The following is a 20,056-nucleotide window of genomic DNA, read 5'->3' as shown; positions in this document are numbered from 1 at the left end:
TTGACACATTGTACAGGATAGATTTAGTTAGTAATATACAGAGAAGATCAGAAAATGGAAACTATGAAGTGTAAAACAATGTAAACAAAATATACAAACCACTAAATTTGTTATCTTAATAGAAAAAGTACAATCTGTAAACTAAAGCAATATTTGTAAACAAGGGTAGCCTTATATTTTTGTTTGAGAAATGATGTGCAGATTTTTCATCTCTGGGTACAACCCTTGAATTATATGGGAATATATTTATAATGTACATGGTCAAATGATAATACCTGTACTGCTGCATGGTTGACAATATTTTTGCAATGTCTCACATATGTGGAATAACATGGAAATTTATCAGGTGTAGGGCATGTGCAGTTTTAAATATGGACTACCACTATTATTTGGTGGTGTCACTTAATTGGATCATTTTTAAGGTGTACACTGTGGCTCCTGCCTTCTTTGAAATCATTTTGAACAATACAAATCCCTTAAATCCAACACAAGTCCTGCATTAAATACACATCTGGCTGTTAAAATGTTCAGCTGAAATTAGATCAGGCTGTAGCTTGTGATGTCACTCTTGAATTACATATTGTTATATGTTCACTCCCTTATAAATGTAAGTGTGTACAACATATAAGACACTTGCCAGTCCTGTACAGTGTCTAAAAGTGTTTGCATAATGACAAAATTAATGGAGTCTCAACCAAAACTTATTCAAATGATGGAATTTATTGCACAGCTGTCAAGTGGGTTTTTTTTTGTTTCTCATGATTCAGTTTTGTTGCCAGTAGAAATATGGTTCCAGCACTATTCAGGTAAAAGATGCAGGCATCCATTTAATGAGTGATGTCAGGAAAACAAATAGAAAAGCTGATGAAACACTGTAGGAGAGCAGCTTTCAGACACATCAGCCACACCTGTCTGATGACAAACTACTGCATTGAGGCAAACTATTTAAAATGGAAACTCACTCGTTAGGATGTATTTTGTGATTAAGTGGTTGCATTTCATCACCAACAAACTTTAAAGGGACATATCAGATATACTTAGCAAGAAAACAAGTATTGCAATTATTCCTTGTAGCAGTACATCTTAATAAATGGCACTGCCATAAAGAGCAACCGATGTCCCTTTGCAGCTGCCAACATTAATTTCTAAGTCAGCAAGCATTCACATGAAAAGGCGTGCCCCTCTCACATCCAAGAATTGGCAACATGCTGTGATGCTGGTCCTGTTCAAAACTTAACACAATCCAATGAGTCCCCTGTAGCGTGGCTAATTGCTTAGTGCTTTGTGACTTTGGCTACCAAACTTTGGAAATTGAAAAAGATCAGCACAAGCAGCAGCCAGTCACCTTGGCGTGTGGGTTTGTATGCAGATCCATACTGGCCAGGATTTACGAAAGTAATTTTTTTTTTTTTTTTTTGTCCTCTGTCTTTTAAACAGGGTTAAATTTAAAGCACTAGATGGCAGCAACACTTCACATTCTTGATTCAAGGCCAGTGACAGTAAAAACACTAAATAGCACTTAACAATGCTGCATGCATTCAGATATTCTTCAGCATTCAGCATATGTGAGGCAACCAGACCTTTTGCACCGTCTCAGTTATAGAAGCTTAATTTAACGTCTTGCTGGTCTCCCAACTGCACGGTTAATGTGAGGTTTTAGGCAAGTTGATGAAAATGAGCTCCTCCAGACAGGTTGAGAGAGCACAGGAAATATTTTAGTCAGGTAGACACTCTTTTACTTGTATTTAAGAAAAGAAAAAAAAAAAAACACTTTCAAATTGATTCATTCTGAATCTACAGTGTGTATTTAGATCACACCTCACACTTTGATGATATAGCCGGAGGTTTTGGGATTGGTCCTATTTAATCCGAGACAACAAATAAATCATGTTTGGTGAAATTCTGTTTATCATAAATAACAGATCTCTTTGTGCTCAGCAGGATTAAGATGAAACTGTAATGATTTCACTGGGGAACCTGAAATGTGGAAAAGAAAAAAAAAAAAGATCATAGCAAAATGAAGGTTATATGAACACGCACAACATACAGTTTTAGCACTAGAACATGTATAGAATAACAAAATGTATAAAAAGAGAAGGGCAGTGTGCAAAATTGCAGAAGTTGAACCTCATGGCACAGAAAATCCAATGTGCATTCAAAACCTCAACCAATGTCAGCAGCAACATATACATACACTCAAATGAAGTAATTAACTGTGCAGACCTTAAACCTAACACATTATCAAATACACAATGCCAGGAGTTGATTACGGGCATCATTGTCCCATTAAGACCTTCACATGGATGCACACTATGTACAGAAAAATCTGCAAAGCTCATGTGCATTGTGCATAAAATGTGTATGTATTGTATAAGAAACTCATTATGCATAAAAGACACCTCGTGTGAACCGTATGTGCAGGAACACTGCTTTTCACAGGTCGGTAGAGGTTGAGGCTGTGAGGACGGAGGAAGCTGAACACAGAAGTGCTCCGTGTTGCATCAGTCCTCTACGGAGGTGGGTGGAAGGTGTTGTCTTTGATGTTCAGTTCAGTTCCATTTTATCAGCAGTGCGTTAATGCTTTTGTTATGCTGCCTCCTCAGCACATCGCTGCTGAGACAACCGCCTGATAGGCCATGTTGAGATGTCTGTTCAATCCAGTCTGAGCCTCTTGTTCAATACCTCTGGGTGGTCAGATCTGTTTGTAGGTGAAATGCACATCCTGAAGGATCTTCTGACCATTTTACCCTGCTCGCCATGAGACGTTTGTACTCTCCTTCTTTTTCTCAGTCATCTTTTTTTATATCTTAAAGCAGCATTAATTGATTTGCGGCAACTTGGGTGCAGAAGAATTCCAAAGCAAGCTCAAAGACAACCTGTCTTATTGCCTTAAAAAGTTACTATGGCGAATCTGTTCTCAAATACGAATATTTACACATCCAGTAGACACGGAACAACATTAGCATTCATTTTGAGTTCTGTTTCTGGCTGCTTGGCAAATGTAAGTTTTATATTGACTCTCCTTTTGACTTATGCTCTAAAATATACCAAGGTCTTTAGCTGCCCATAGTTTCTTCACTAGCTGGTTGCTAGTTTTAAGCCTACATTTTGTTTACTGAAAACAGCTGCCTGCTGCTGGAAATGGGTTTAATGAGAGCAAAACCTATTGGTTGTTCTCTCTAGGTTGAATCAGTGGATGAGTTGGCAAATTTGATGTGTTTCCCCACTGTTTCAGTTTCTTTTCATACAAACATTCAAGCGAACCAAAATGCATCACTACAAGCCAAAAGAGAACCACATCGAGACCACTTCCTCAAAGGGTCTCGGTGCGGTTGTTTTGGTCTGCACCCAAGTATAATTGCTGTATTCAGATCTGCCCAAATGAATCGCACCTAGGGTGAAAATGGATCAGACAGGTTGCAGGTCTGAAAACATCCTTAGACTCCACTATACAGTACATGTGTAAAACCCAAAAACTCAGTAAAGCTCCAGAGTTGTGCGATAACATCTTTCATTGCTAGTATGATAAAAAAAATATAGTGCTGCTGTGAGATATTCAAATACAGATAAGGGTTTAACCACTCAGAAAGCTAAAATGCAGACTTTCAGAGAGCGCAAAAAAAAACTATCAATAACTCAAAACATTTATTGACATCTTGTAAACAACACTGTTCATTCCTCTTCACTTCAGCGACACGATGAGGCCACTGCTTCTCCATCAGCTGTCAATGCCTGTGTTAATGTGCACTGTGAGGAAGTGTGCTGCTACTCTGAGAGTAGACAGTTTGGTGGGAGTGGTAGTAAGCTGCGTGCTCCCATTTTATCATCCCTAAGTGACAAATATGCTGCAGTGATGATGTACATGTGGGGAAAATCAATTGTTTGTGGTTGTGGAAGACTCTGAGCACACATGTATGTACAGTAAGTGAAGCTTGTACAGTACATGCTCCCTTATACATATATTATGGTCTGCACACTTTGCGGTAACAACCACGTCTTAACAGTGAAAGCAAACCTGAACAAAACAAATCAGAAGGGAGCTCTCCTGTGATGGTTTGGGAACCAAAGTCCCAGTGCAGCCCTGACTGACTGCCAGGCACATTGCTGAGGTCTCCAATCCATCTCCTAGATTATAGGGAAAATAAGTGAATTGAAAATGTTACGGCGCACTGTTGGCATGGAAACATTCCTCTGGGTTTACCTGCTTTCAATTGAGGCACTTCTCGCTGTAAGGTTCCTCAAAAGGACTGTGAGCAAACACACGGCTCATTCATGTTCCCCCTCAATTTCCACTGAGTGGGATCGGTGTTGACTGAGTGATGGCGAAAAAGAAGAAAAAAAAAGTGCAGCAGCCAGAGACAGAAAGAACAAATAGAAAGATTAATTGAAAAAAGGGAGCAACAGTAAAGGAAGAACTGTTTACGCTTTCTGTGAAATTATGCAGCGACTAAGAAGCTATGATGTAAGCAGCTCTAAGTATTGACAATTACTGGATGTTTTGTGCATGATACACTCATTTTCTTTAACCAATAGTCATTGGAGTGGTAAAGAAAATCCTCATTAGGCCATTTATTCTTTTTATTAGAGAACAGTGATATCTACAGCCACACAAATCACCAGACCATAGTGTTTTCTAAGACCTCTCCCCATGCCTTTTTTTTTTTTAATGTTTCAGTATATTCCCATGAGAAGTGAGCTGAGCACTACACTGAGCTTATTGCAGCCCAGTATGGAGCACCTGGCTGACTCAATTGTTCCAGTCAAACCGGGCCTAATTCTCAAACCACCACAGAATAAGCATCCTCTGGCTGCAAAGCCTCAATTTAGGATTCAAAGACTTCAGCAAACATTCACTTCTCTATAGATTTCAGGGGCATTGAAGACAGAAATTGCTCAGGCAATGCCCACAACGCAGACCTTATTACAGTCGACTGTGTGGTCCATATCACACAGTAAAGACATTTCCAGTCTAGATTCTTCAGGTTAATGTTACATAAGATGATAAAATGTCAGTAACATCAGCCACTCATGAAAGACTCACAGCCAGAGCATTTGCTTTCACAGCTGACGTGTCACAGCAGGAAACACGCAGGTGTAATTAATAATTTTAATGATGGCTGCTTTCCATTTGAGTGTGCTAGTTCCAGGGTCCTGCTGCATTTTGGCTCACTGGTGAGGCTTATTGGGGCATTTAAATGGAGCAGAGCAATCGTTAGTGTTATTAGTTACACCTGTGCAAGTCTCAGTTCAAGGGGTGAAGAGTTTAATCTGATTCTGCGAGGCCTACATGACACCAAAACTCTGTATGTGTCCTCAGACTGCTGGTTGTCATATGGGAAAGACAATCTCAAGCAATACAAAAAATAGATTACTGGCCCATGAAGCTCAAAAGGCTATACTGTTCAAACATAACACTAACAAACTGAATATGAATAGCTAAGTCTCTCACCTGAAGGATAATAGGAGGATATGGAACGCCTCACAAATGTCTGCAATGTCAGGCTGATGATGTACATTTACACCTCTTAGTCACTGTTTAATTTCACAGCCGAAGTAATAAATGCAGAGCCAAAAATGAAAAATGTGTTTCTTACCAAATATGACAAATTGAAAAAGTAAGCTGGGTAAGGCTGTTTGGTATTCAGCATGTACTATATCGGTTTTCATAATGGTAAATTTCATAAATTACACTGTGCATGCAGAGGAATCCATCAAATAACTGTGTGCAGCTGGTCCGCTGAGAAGGATTTGTTCTTTGGAGGTTGTGGACATGTTGCTTTTACACATATTAGGTTCTCCGCATGAATGAAAGAACTCATTTATGACAACAGAGTTTTACAAGGATGCCACCGACCCTACTTCAAACGCTAGTTTACAACACCGTGAATAAAAACATTCCTTTAACTGAGATTATCATGTATGACACCAACCCTCAAAAGCGAAATTGCGCAGTTAATAAATCAGTCTGCTCCTCAACCAACCGGTGAAAAGATGCTGCAAAGCCCAAACATACCTTTGGGGGCAGTGTTGTACCACAGGTGAGAGTGGCAGAGAGAGGCGGCGGGCACTGGAAGGTGAGGTGACAGGAGGTGTTGTGCTGCTCTCTGGGGAGGAGCTCTCCAGACGCAGGGGGAAATAAAAGAAAAAGAAAGAGATGCAGAATGGTAAGAACCAGGCTCGATCAGGCTGTCAGCTCGGGGCTCGTCAAATTGAATACGCCATGCTATTTGAAGTGGAGAGTACATCTGGAACAGAAAAGAGAAGCCAACGTAGGGCAGGCACAGCGGGAGAGCAGCCTTCGCCAAACAAAAAGACAAGTCAAAGAGTGAACACATAAAATGTTCCAACAGATAGCTCTAATCTTTGCTCTGTGTTCGACATCTCCCACTGTCTTTATGTATGTTGTGTTGGTGGCAGCCTGCGAATGTGTGAAAGGGAGAGGAAGAGAGACTATGAGTCTGTCATCAGGAGGAATAAAGACGAAGGAAAAAAGAGTGAATCAATGCAATTTCTTTTTTTTTTGTTGCTAAAATCAGTCATCAACATGACAGGTCAGACAACTTCAGACTCTGCTTTGGAGATTCACTGGAAACTATAATGCGATGGTGGAGGTCGCTTGTTGTTTCAGTGTTTCACTGGCCTGTCCTATGTAGCTTAGCACAGCATAGTGCTCAGGGGCAGCAGAAAAAAATATGACTCATAAATGGAAAAGATCAAATAGTGGCATTTAACAATCCGCAAAGAAATGGTGTCACAGAGGACCTCGTCTTACAGCTTCTCCCCAGGCTAAGAGGATGTGATGTTCTGTCAGCATTGTAATTTATTTCTCACACAGGTCACGGCTTGGCAATCACACCATATATTTAACTTTACTGGTTGGTCTCTCGCTGTAATCCTCAATCACGGTCACGCACATGTATGGTGCATATTCACCATGCTGGAGGTATGAATATAGGTGTATTCATGTACAGTACTTTATGCCTCCAAGAGACTAGACATGACCATAACCCTTTATGCAATATGGAAATATCTGCACATAACCACGTCTGTCAATCTCTTTGGTACAATGGTTTTGATGTTAACCTTTGAATTCACAATGGCTGGCCCGAATATGACCCATGCTAACATTTTTCATTGCCCACATTTATGAATCTCTTAGGCAGCCTGAGTGGAATTGAATATTTAACATGATTTGCATGAACATTATATTGAAGTGCATATTAAAGAAGCAGGATATCTTCAGTATGCAGGGAGAGATGACAGGCAGAGGAAGAAATGATGGATCGATATGTGATTTCCATGTCTGCAACTCCAGTATGTAAATATTTTGTTATGTGGCGCTGCGGAATTGCTGCATCTGAATTTTAAATTCCTTAATTGTTCGAAATGATAAGCAGATGTTGAAGATGGTGAGTGAACAGCTGCCGCCCACTGATCTTATTAGTAGTTGCTAATTCTTTCCACTGTGCCTCTAGTCGTGAAATGTCTGTGTCTTTGCCATCCAATTGATGTCTGTTCGCACGTCGGCGCTCACACTTCTAATCCAGAAGCGAAAATGAACTGTCACGCATGTTTGATTGTTAAAAGTGGCTGCCGGTTTCCGTGACAACACCTCTGCCGATTACTAGTTGGGTTTGGAGTAATGGGCAGGCGAGACTTTTTCATCCAAACCTTTTTTTTTTTTTCTTTCCCCTCCCCGTTTTAAATATTTGAAGTAGGTAATTCAGATGGAGGAGGATGACAATGTGACAGATGCAGCTCTATTTTTCAGGATGAATGTGTGCATGATGCAGCCAGAGAGGATCAGAGAGCAGTTTGAAAAACCCAACAGCTCAGATGGGGGCACAGAGAGCAGGCTTTCCTGCTCACTCCAGTTCCAGCCCTTCTTACTTATTTTTTTATTAACCCCACTCCTACCATAACCATTATGCCTCTGGCTATTACGCACAACATCTCTGCGGACGGACCAACATGTCAGAAAATGACAGGCATTAAATATGACACACAGTCCTTATGCCATCATTGCAGAGAAAGCCATTTTCCTCTCGAGTGATCAGGGCCAGCCCTGGCACATTTGGTGCCCTAGGCGAGGTTACAATTTTGCTTTCCTGGCCTTGCTTATTGCAAAGTCATTTATGACATCATCGTATGAAAGTTGAGCTGAAACCTCGTGGTTGACACTGATTAAAGCTAGCTAACCTAGCAGGCAAACGTTAGCTAGTGCTTTCCAATATAGTTTAGCTAGCGATAGCAGCTAACATTAGCCAGTCAGCTAACTACATTAGCGGCTAGATAACAGGAGTATTCAAAATATGAATATGCACATTAGAAACATTGGTTTTTTGCAGGCTAATATTAGCATTAGCGTTTAGTATGTGTAATTCACAGTCTAATGTGTTGGCCATTTTGATACAACAAAGTCCGTGAAAAATTAAGTTTATGTACACCCACCGGAGTAGTTTGTTCAGTTTTGTTTAATTGAATTTTACTGTGTCATATAGGTCATGTTAATTGTGTTTAGAGTGCATAAGAGTGAGATTATTGCTAGAATACAGGCAACCAAGTTAAACCTGTGAGCCTGTAGAGAGCTGGGTTTATTGTATTTCCCAGCCATTGTTAGACTGCCTATCATTCAGTAAAGAGAATTAAAGGTGTGATGTTTTCAATTAGTTAAACTGAGTAAGAGCAGTCTATGGAACATAAGAGAGTTTTACTCTTGCAGATGAGAAAATGTTCATGGTTGTGTATGCTCCATATTGTTCCTGTATTGTGTAGAAAATGTTCAGGTGCAGTTTACACATGTAGATGTTTGTAGCATTGTGTATGGGATGTTTAAAGTAAGTGAAGTCCATTGAGAAGTTTAAAGCAGGACTGTAAGCTGAAGCTATTACAATGAAGTTCACAGTTCAGAGATAGTAGAGCTGATGCAAGCTGAGTTGAATAATATTGCTGACAACTGTTTTAAATACGTTTTGCACAGGTGATCCCTGTAAATAAATGTGTTGCACCAGTTTGGACCCAGAGCTTCATACTGAACCTGTTCATTTACTCCACTACAAGAAACGGCTCTTAGAAAATGTGTAGCCTATTCTGACCAACTCAACTCAAGTTTTATTTATCACATACACATTACCCCCACCCCTCCATTGTGCAAAGAAATACATGCATACAAGAATACATATCATAATTACTGACTGAAAATAGACATGTTTAACTAACCACTGCCTCCCAGAAACTGTGATAGGTGGAATTGGAAAATGTAATGTACATGAAATAGAAAACTGAATAGAATGGAAGCTGCAGGTTAGTGCTGTTCTAGGTCATAATGTTAATTTTAGTTGTTGTGGGTGGATTTAGTTTAATGTAAAAACATCAACCTGGCCTTGAGTACAAACATTACAATGGAAGCTAACATGAGTTTTGGAATTCAGTTATGATTTATCTGTGCGTAGGTTGAAGCAATGCAATGCATTGAAAATCTGTAGTTACACATTTTGATCACCTGCCATTCTTTAAGGTTCACTATGCCATGGCCACCCCACACTAGCTCTGTGTCCCATCTTGGCCACCCCAGTCAAAATGTATAGGATACGCCACTGCTTGGTTGCCATTCAAAGCTGAATTGGAAATCCAGATCAACAACTATTTGTTGTGGAATGCTGGCTTCCTTGAACTATCTATGCATGAACTGCCACTCTGACCTTTCAGCACTCACTGCTGATTACGTTTTTTTTTTTAAGTGAAAGCCTCCCTTTATGGATACCTGTGTTAAGAGGATGCCTTTCCAACAGTCACCCTGACAGAGAGGATTCCTAAGCCTTTTAAAGCTGTAATTTCAATACTAATGACATGTTCTTGTGAAGAACAGTTCTTCAGATGGGAAGTTATGTAAACTTAAATAATGTATTATTCCACACCATAATATACTGTATAGTCTGTGCATTTTTATTCCCTGAAATTGCTTTATGTTCCTTTTACAGTAACTTTAGATATATTTTCCATGACTTCAGGGATCTCGAGAGGTTAAATCACTTGGTTACAGAGAAATGGTTCCTCGCCAATAGCAATGACAAGCACAGGATTAAGAAGTCACGCAGAAAAGGATAGTATAGTGCATTATTGTTTGGTGCTGAGATATGTCTTTCCCAGTAGATTCACTGTCTGTTCGCCTGCGGCGACATGACCTGCCCGCTCTCTGCTGTGAGCCGCTGCTGCACTGGGATCCTCTCTGCGTTTATTGATTCCAGCCTGTCCGCCCACCAGAGGATCCGTTACCAGTTAACATGACGCAGAGTCCACATATTTAGAGGCCGGAGGGTACAGTATCAGCAGACCGAACTCCGATTGGTGTAATTGAGAGTGATAGGGATCAGTTAGAGCCAGGTTCCAATTGATTAGGTGTGTGTGTATAAACAGATAGAGAGATCAATGGGGAAGGGTCAATAGAAATTACAAATGTTTTAACAAGTACCATTGAGTGACACCAAGAGTTAAGAGGTGTTATGGATTAATGCCATTATTATAGCTTATGTGGAAAAACAAAACTCCAACTACTACTATGACTTCAGGAAAAAAAAAACTTAATATACTGTATGCATAAGTATAATGAAGAGAATGTACACCAGAAGGCACCTCAACAAGAGCTAGCATCAGCAGCTAGCAGCCTGAATGTATCTCATTTTCTTACATATTAGAATTTTGGCTTTCATTGCTGTCATTTTTTAAGTAGTCACAGTAACTTAAAGCCCCCCTCCAGTCAAAAATGTGTTTTTCATCTTGTTCCTACAGTTGGATGTTTGAGCTTCGCTGTGCAGAATGATGTATGTGCAGAGTTTGACACTTGAAGGCTGTTTCCACATTCATCTGCTGAAAGTGGAAAGTTTCTCTGTTCTCAATGAAAATTTGAGTTTACTTAATACTGAGCAACATTTCATGATCTTTTCAGCTGCTATAACCACAGCCATAGAGCTGTGAGTTCACACAGTAAAGAGGTGGAACCTAATTGGTCCTCCTGTCTGCACTTTGAGCACTGATTGGTGCTTTGCAGATGGAAAATAATAGCACCAAGTAAGAGATTGATTTTTGAGATAGAAACTTTTCTTTTATCAAATTTTAGTGCCAATAATGTGGAAAACAAAAAATAAACCAACACAAAATGTTAATAACTTGTCAAAGAATATTTCATGTCAGATAAAACCTTATAACTCTACGGTCATATAATACTGCCACCACTACTTCTCTTCCTGAATGGCTGTGTCGCTTTCACCGCTTCTACAATGCTCTCCATGCAAAGAAATATTGTACATTAACAAGCCTAAGTGTCTGATTTGCTTATTTCTCCGCCTACACATAATTTTATAGGGAGCTATCTTTATTAGCTAATTTACATATTACTGGTGTAATGTTGGCATCTCATCATTCATTTTCTTCTTCTACGATAGTCTGCTCTACATCATTACACTTGGATTTGGAGTGGTACTCAATCAAGCCTCAGGATGTTAATAAAATATGCTGATAACCAAGATGAGATGAATAATGGCAGGAGTCAAGTATGATTTCCAGCCTCACCAGGGAGAGCGTGCGCAACCTACGCCTCGCTCTGGGAGAGGATCACACGGTGCTGCCTGGCTATCAGGGCGGCCGCACGGTGGCTGCGATGGTGGCGATGTAAGGGAAGGCAGGCTTGGTGCATTGCACGATAAGGTTTCTGCACTGCTGTGGACAGCACTGGGGGATTGTGGGAGAGCGCTTATCAGTCTGTGTCAGAGTCTATCAGCATCTGTCATGTTTACTCCTCAGGTGTGCTGGCTGCTGGCTGACTGCTCTGCCAAGGCTCCTTCATATCAGCCAGCTGAGAGCTAACCGGGAGCACAAACAGAAACCCACCCACTGCTGCTGCCGACCAAACCCTCTCTATTACTTCCTCTCTCTCTCCCTTTATATATATATATATAAACCTCTTTTTTTTACAAAGTTTCCTTACATTCCCCGCTCCTTGCTGCCTCATCCTTTTGAATCTTGCTTTGCACTATGTAACCCCTCAACCCCTCTACTACCCCTATTCATCTGTCTCAGAGTGGATATGTGGAGAATCATCCCTTACCAGGATATCAACAGACCCGACCAAAGACCCTCTTTATCCCGGCACATGTTGCCTTTTTTCCAGTCAAGGGGCAGAGCATTATCACCAATCAGTCCATCTCCTTAAGTCGCAGTTCACAATTTCTTCTCTGCTCTCACAGGAGCTAGAACGTGGATTCCAAAAATGGCGGGGTACGCCGGGGGAAAGTGAGACAGCAAGACAGAAAAAAGGATAAACCAAATGTAAATTTTGCTGTTGTATTAAAACATTGCATACTAGATGTGTGTTGAGAGAGAGACACACGCACAACACAGAGGAAGGTGAGAGAAAAGCAAGAGAGAACAAGAGATTTGAGAGAGATTGTCAAAATGTCACAGGTGGAAATGTCAGCAGTGAGGTGGAGAGGAGTCAAACTGAGCGAGAGCAGGAGGTTGAAACCATAATTAGTGTCTCTGAGTCACTGCGAGTGGCCCTGTGTGATGTCACCGGCTCCCCGTCCTCTGTATCCACCGCCGAGGACAAGCGCGGGGGACTAGCACGTCCTGACCTCTGGCCTTTCTGAGGAACATGCTGTACTCTCTTCTGTTTTACTGCTGCACAGCCTCCAGTCTCCAAGCCTCAGCCCTGCCTGTGTCGGCTGTAATGACCTCATCACTATTTGTGGGGTCACACTCATGCCTGCCGTGACTGTCTGTGTGTGCGCGTGTGTGTGTGTGAGAGCCCCCTTTTCCAGCGTGCATCTCTCTTATCTCTGGCAGAGCATGAGCAGCTGCTGCATGACTGACAGTAGAATGTAGCGAATACCGTCTGCCCAACCATCTTGCCGGCAAATCAATGTAACATTGGAGCAAATCAGAGCAGCATATGAGAAGTGGCCTCTGTACATTCATCTTCTGCAAGGCAGACGACCGTGGTCTGTGTCATGCTGTTTTCTCCTCACTGTGGTATCACCGGGAGACAGGCAGCCAACCACTGTGGAGGAGTGTGCTTGGGAATGACAAACACCCACTTGATCTCATGAACTTGCATAACAAATGGTTCTCAGAGTCACGGACATGGTCAGGGCCATGAGAGATAGAAAGGATGAGTAATTCAGACAGCTTGCACAAACAAAACAGTACTGAACTCCCAAAACTGTGAAGAAATTGTGAATAATTAGAAACGCATGGATGCAGGATCCAGATGTCATCACGCTGTGGCAGGCAAGGCAAGTGTATGTGAATAAAACCTTTCGAATATAAAGGAAATTTAATGCGCTTCCCATAGAAGAACCAACCCTGACATTTAATCACTTAATTAATAGTTTACATTGGGAAGATTTTAAATTACATTAAAAAACAGTTTAACTACAAAATGTTACGCCAACTGACCAAGTGACATTGGCTAAGTGCATGAATACTACTGGAAAAAGACTCAAACAAAAACCACACATATTTCTCCATGTATGCATTATGTAAATAAAACAAAGTATTATTTGGTCCCCTAAAAACAATTATTTTTGGAAGTTATGTTAAATCTTGTAATGCTACAGTAACCTTGTGTTCACATAGCAGATTTATTTTGAGTGTTTCCTAACAACCAATTTACACTATGATTACTAACGCTGTGTCCTAAATCATTCCCTCGCTCACTCCATTACTGCTACCTACATAATAAACGCTCAGTAGTTTCCTCTACAGTAAGCAGTTAATAGAGATTTCAGACAGTCATTTCATGCTCAGAATCTGGACATTCAAATGAAATGGCGTATAGTGTGCTATACGTATAGTATGTAGGGAATGATTACAGACACAGCCTAGTTACTATCCAATGATGTTTTTCCATTACTGACCCATAACTGAACTTGTAGCCTTTGTCCTGGTTTCTGCTTCAGTTTTTACTGTCCTGCTCCTACTTCGGAGACAAGTTTTGCAAGCTAAACTTTGGCACCCTTTAGGAGGTGGTACCAAATCAGGTTCCAGGTACTTGCGGTGGAATGGGGGGCAGGATGGGAGTGGGTCTCGCAGGGCTGTCGCTCATGATTGGTCAAGCAGATTTATCACCACAGCTCGACTACAACAAGCACAACAACATAGCAGTAACTACCATTTCACATCTGTGTGTACATCGACAGGACTCTTTAAGCTAAAAACTGTTTAATTTTCTAATGACGTACATCCAAAGCTAGCGCCTTTGGAATTACATATAATCGAAGCGGTGTTGCCTTTTCAGTGATGTACATCCAATCCTTCCCGGGTTGTAAAATACAATGGAAAAGCAAGGCAGAACCTTTTCCCTGCAAGTTCTCAAAGGTTCTGGTTAACGGAACCTCCAGGTTAAGGGTTGTTAAATCCCATCAATGGAAAAACGCTCAGAGTGATGAACCTACAGTGAATTATCACCCGCCTCTGCAGAGCCCCTTGGCTTTACAGAACTTCATAGCAAGTTTCAGCTCATTGTTAAGCTGTCCGGCCTGTAACTTTTGGTTCACTCTCAGCAGGCAGCTGTTTTCCAGTGAGAAAGCAATTTTGGCTCTGCTGAAGTAATACAATTTCAAAATAAATCCTTTGACACAGGAGTGGCGAGAAAGAAAATCTGGTGTAAATACAGTGGTTTTCTGCGGCAGTTGTTCTACCAGCGTATGGCACACACTGTGCCAGGATCCGCTGATTGTGTTAGTAATGTGCCATGTTAAACAGATGGGACAAAATGGAGGGAATGGCAGAGTGCTTGTGAGTCTGACCTAGTGATGCATTTCAACAGAAAAAGCGGTCAGGGAGACTGAGCAAAAATACCACCCAACTGGGCTGAAAATAAGAAGGCTCTTCTGTCTGTCTGTAATTCTCACATTGTTCAGCCTCTCATGAAATTATTAAGTCCAAAACCCTGCACTACGAGGATTTCTCTGTCTGGCTCCCACTCTCTCTCCTGATCGTTCTAGCAAAACATGATGTATGTAGATGGTCTCCGAGCTCATCTGTCATTTAAAGAAGACAGTGTCCTGATTCCACCTGGCTGGGAAATGCATACTGTTCTGCTTTCATCTAGTGCCTACCTTGCCTGAACACCCTGCACACTAGGGCTGGGTGATATGGCCAAAAATGTTATCACAATGTTTTTTTATATTGATCAATTATGATAATTATCACAATATATATATTTATCAATAATGATAATAATAATAATAATAATAATAATAATAATAATAATAATGATAACAATAATGCTCAATTTACAGTTTAGAGTATTCTCCTTCAGACAGAACCCTAAAGAAACCGGAAAGAAACAGGTTAATTATGGTTTATAATATACAATTATTTATACAATTATTTATTATCAAAACAAATAAGTGACAAACATTTAAACACTGAGCAAAAAAAACAAACAAACATAAAAATAAAATAAATAAAATAATAAATGTGTAAACAACTGCTGTAATTCCCATCACATCAAATGTCTTCACCTCTCAAACATTTTTGAGGTAGTATGCTGAACATTGATTAAAAAACGTAAATGTTGAGGATGATTATGCTACTGTAAATTATTTTAATATTGCACATTCTTGCAAATTTGACTACAAGTTTTCTTGCAAGAAAGACTAATCTGTCGACTGTCTCAGGATTGTGTTTTTTCTCATGCAGTGCTGCCTCAGAAAATTTTGTTAGGGTACATTTTGCATATGTCGTTGGTGCGAGCTAGCAGATTAGCATGCTAGCCACAGGCTTGTTGCCCTGGCGTTATCACTCACCCTCCCCCACGTCCTCAGCCATGCAACGCTGGTGTTTGGTCAGGAAGCCGCCGGCCTCCCTACGTCGTGTTACCTTTTTTGTCAACAATTTCCTCAGCTTTGGAGGATAAAGCAAGTTCACTTTCACGTCGCTTTCGTGCCCCTTGGTTCCACTCATTTTTTTCCCTCTTTTCCAGAGGACATTCACTTTCACATCCACTTTCTTCACTGGTAGCCGTGGGCCAGTAGCTCAAACAATGCTTTGCGGTAGGAAATGGTGTGTTCTTTGACATGCAGGCCAAATACTGCAGACTGAACAGCTGTTGTCACGTTTATTTCTGTTAAATCTATCCATATCGAGTAAAAAATGTCCAAAGTTTATCTTCGTTATGGACATAAATTTTATCGTGATCCCCTATCGAGATCGTTTTATTGCCCAGCCCTACTGTGCGCCCACCCCTGCACACACACTCCAACAAATGGACATAGCTTACTTGGTGCTTTAAATGAATGTTGCACTGGGGCACGGCTGTCATAGCAAATCACAGTAACACTCAGCATGCTTCTATACCCCTGCTCAAGGAACAGCAAGAGTTCCCTCCATTTATCCTCACTCTATCTCAAGCTCCGAAGTACAGAAAACAAAATAGGGCATTTTTACTGAGTACATAGTTTTTTGGCTGGACCGCAGGGACCGTTTACAGCGCTTCCACAGTCATGTCCGCAAGCATTCAGCCTCTCAGCGGGACTGAGTGCAGCCCAAAGTGCAGCTCACTCTCTGCGAGACGGAAGCTAAGTTTATGCTCGACACAGTGTCCTCAGTGTGAGGGTGCGCGTGGCAAAAATTACGTCATCGTGTTTTTCATGTTGAGCACAAACGCTCCACAAGTTGTCGCCCCGCTTGGTCTTGCACTTCTGAATTCTTGTTACTAGGCACGCACTGCACAAGTGGTCCCATCAATTCTGGTGGAGCTGGGATGGCTGTCCCAGTTAATCTAAAATCGAGAGACGAACAAGCGATAGTAATTACACTACACAAATGCAATGTTTGGTGGTGCGTCAGTGTTTACTACTGTTGCCAGGCCACCTACTTTTCTTTACTTCCGCTCTCTCTCGTAGTTCATTTCATGTGTTTTGCTCTCTTTTACTTATTGTCAGAAAGTGACCACACAACAAAACAGAAAAAAATAACTCAAAAACTCTTCCCATGTCGTGATATGCAGAATAAAGTAAACAAAGACCTGATATTGTAACAAAGAACACTTGTTGACTTGTTGCTTATTCACAGAATATTTTGTTTGTACGCCCCCTGGTGTTTTGGAGAATACTGCAACGGACAACGCATTAAACATAAATGCCTCTGCATGCTTGTAGCTCACACACCATCTGCGGAGGCCCATGCCACGGTGTCTGGCGTAATACCAAACAAAGCTTGAGAGTGAGCGCAGCCCCGAAATAAATTTTAAAAACACACAGTCGCATTTTACATGTGCTCACTAGTAAACAGGGTGCTGTAGGACTGGTAATATGTCACTTTATTAAGTGTTAATATTTTTCCAGATGAGAAAGTAGCCATTTCGATCCCCCAACATGTGGTTTATCCAAATAACGCTTGTTTGTGTCATGTGACATTTAGGTGCGATGTGAGGGTCTGTGCGCTGTCTTAATGTCAATTTCTGCATGTTACATTCGTCTAGTGTCTATTCAAAATAATGCACTTCTGTGTTCATAGTAAATAAAATAAAAGTGATATAACAACATGAAACACACTATTGGGATCATTTACAATTAGCATTAATAATGAATTTAATAGCTACTGCATTAAAACTATTTTTCGGGTTGTGGGTAAGTGAAATAATATATAAAACATATAAAAAATAGCATAATCTTAACTCAACCCTTCTTACAACAGCACCATATAGTCTATGCCCAACATCTGGTGCAATGTATTTTAAGTATTTTTTATGTTTTTTCTTATGTGTATAGCACCTTGAGTTACAACTAGTGTATGAAAAGTGCTATACAAATAAATAAACTGAAACTTACATAAAAAGAAACATCTTAAAAATGCTGACAATATCCATGTCTGATGGTAACCAGGCAACGTACAAATTAAAAACCCTCTTGTGTTTCATACACAGTTCAGCCATACACTAGGTTTTGACCTAGTCTTGTCATTTTGTATCTGGCACATGCCATTTAGTGGCCTGATTTAGAGCAGCTGATGTTATATTACTGCGTGCATGTGAATATGTGCGTACTATGTCAGTGAGAGAGAGCAAACCAAGGGAATGTGTTCCCCACTGTGGACTTGTGTGTACATGCGTTCACCTGTGTGTATTTAAAATTTATGTGTGTTACATTTGGAGGAAGGCTTAATGGGCTAGTACAGTGTAGACAAATGCTCTCTGCATGGGCAAACCCACAAATAGATGATATTCTGCTGTCCTTTTATTAATTCATAAATGTCAGGAAGATCACTGTGGAGCAATGACAGAGGGTTCAGGGAATTTTAATCTCCTTTATAAGAGCAATTTAAAGGTAGAGTCAGTCATTCTGGAGAAAGATTGTTGATATTTGAACTAAACAGCCAAACAAATACACCCCATTCACCCCTGCTCCTTCAGAAGCTCCGCCCCCCAAATTCATGGATGTGCATTGCCAAGGCAACGACCAAAAGAGAAATATGGCGGAATCTAGAATGATACGTCAGCTGTAGAGTCACTTCATGGACAACTGTCCATCCACCCTCTCCGCCTCTCTGCAGCCTTCCCACTTCTCACTTGATCTGTGTTCGTTGTCTCTGTCCGCAGAAGCAGCCGTCTGATATAGCCGTCATTGATACAGTTAGTTGAAAACACATATACAGCGGGATATTTGTGTGATTTAACCAGCTGCCTGCTCAGATTTTGCTTCACCAAACGCAACAGAAACAGACTTGGAGCGTAAAAAAATGCAGTGGGTCTCCATTTTGTCTCGGATTCAGTGTGGATTGATACATTTTAATAAAATGGAAGCATATCTGTTCTGTGAGAAAACACTTTTCTATATGAATTGGCCACAGCCTCTTTCTCTCTCCAGTTTGCCAGCCCTCCTTCACCATTCAATGCTGGAGACGGGAGACTGTCATGTCCTCACACAGACAACTTCCCCCTGTCCTGTGCATAAGCACAAATGCCCCTCTGCTGATTGGCTGGAGTAGCGTTGTGTGGCTCACTCCCAGCAGGACCGTGAGGAGATATTCGTTGAATTTTGACATGAAGTTTATTGGATTAGAATTGCTGACTCTACCTTTAAAGGGAAGCATCCCATGTAGGGCCCATTTCCCCCTCTCCACTCCACATCTCTTTGATCATCTGGGCTTGTCCTCACCTCTCTCTCTACTTCAGCCTTTCCATATCAATCACTGTTTTATATACACTTCATCAAAGCCGCTTTGGGGCAAAATTGAAACACAAAACATCCACAGAGGCTTCGGTTTGATTTCTGACATAGATCCAAACCAAGTGGGAGAGTCTTGTTTTCCTGCTTGAAACAATCTGCATTAATCCTGTACTCCCATGGAGTGCTACAGCTGAGGTGAAGACTTGTTCCACTCCCTGACCAAATACCATTGTACAAAATGAAAACCTGCCAGCCGTGGACTTTCAGATAGTTGCAAATTAGTTAGGGGACTGGCTGATATTTATGTTTTATAATTTCAGCCACATAACACAGGATGTTAAATTAAACCTGATGTAGATGCAGCCTCTGCTGCTACTGTTAATTGTTTTTTTCTAACTGTTATTAGATCTTTTTTGGCCCACAGTGGTGGCTAGAAGTTTTACTGGAGATTTGGGAGTCACAGCAACCAGTGAGAGATAACTCAACAATAAGAGCATACTAGTAAAAAAAAGTGTGTAGGGTCTGCTATGTTGTTATCAGGGATAATGAAATATCAAACCCAAAACAGCACAGAAAAAAATCTTATTATGACCTCATTAACTCCCTTCAACAGGTTTGACTTATAATAGCAATATGACATCCATAAAGCCTGTTAGACTTGCAAAAAAGAGTTGAGTTCCTTTGTGTGTACTTTCCATCATGGATGGATTAACCTGTTTACCAAAACTTTGTCGTTGGGCCCCGATTTGCCTGCACACCTCCCGCCCTCTGTGCCCTGTAGCCCCAGGGTTCCCATCTGTAGTTGGATTTAGGAATATGCACCATGTAAACAAAATACAATATAGAACACAAAATACAATATAAACAGAAATAATTCAGGTCTT

General features: G+C 40.8%; 1 long non-coding RNA gene across 1 annotated transcript; it reads right to left on the bottom strand.

Annotated features, from left to right (window-relative positions):
- Nucleotides 1-3,626: 3,626 nt before the first annotated feature.
- On the bottom strand, nucleotides 3,627-7,776 carry LOC121881790. The gene is made up of 3 exons (XR_006091906.1): nucleotides 6,014-7,776; nucleotides 4,202-4,312; nucleotides 3,627-4,125 (listed from the first exon to the last, which is right to left on the bottom strand). It is a non-coding gene; the product is annotated as an uncharacterized LOC121881790 (long non-coding RNA).
- Between the last annotated feature and the right edge of the window lie 12,280 nt (nucleotides 7,777-20,056).

This window comes from Thunnus maccoyii, chromosome 17, assembly GCF_910596095.1.
Source record: "Thunnus maccoyii chromosome 17, fThuMac1.1, whole genome shotgun sequence".
NCBI lineage: Eukaryota > Metazoa > Chordata > Actinopteri > Scombriformes > Scombridae > Thunnus > Thunnus maccoyii.
Note: the sequence above shows the minus strand (reverse complement) of the source record. Positions and strands in the feature narration are given on the sequence as shown.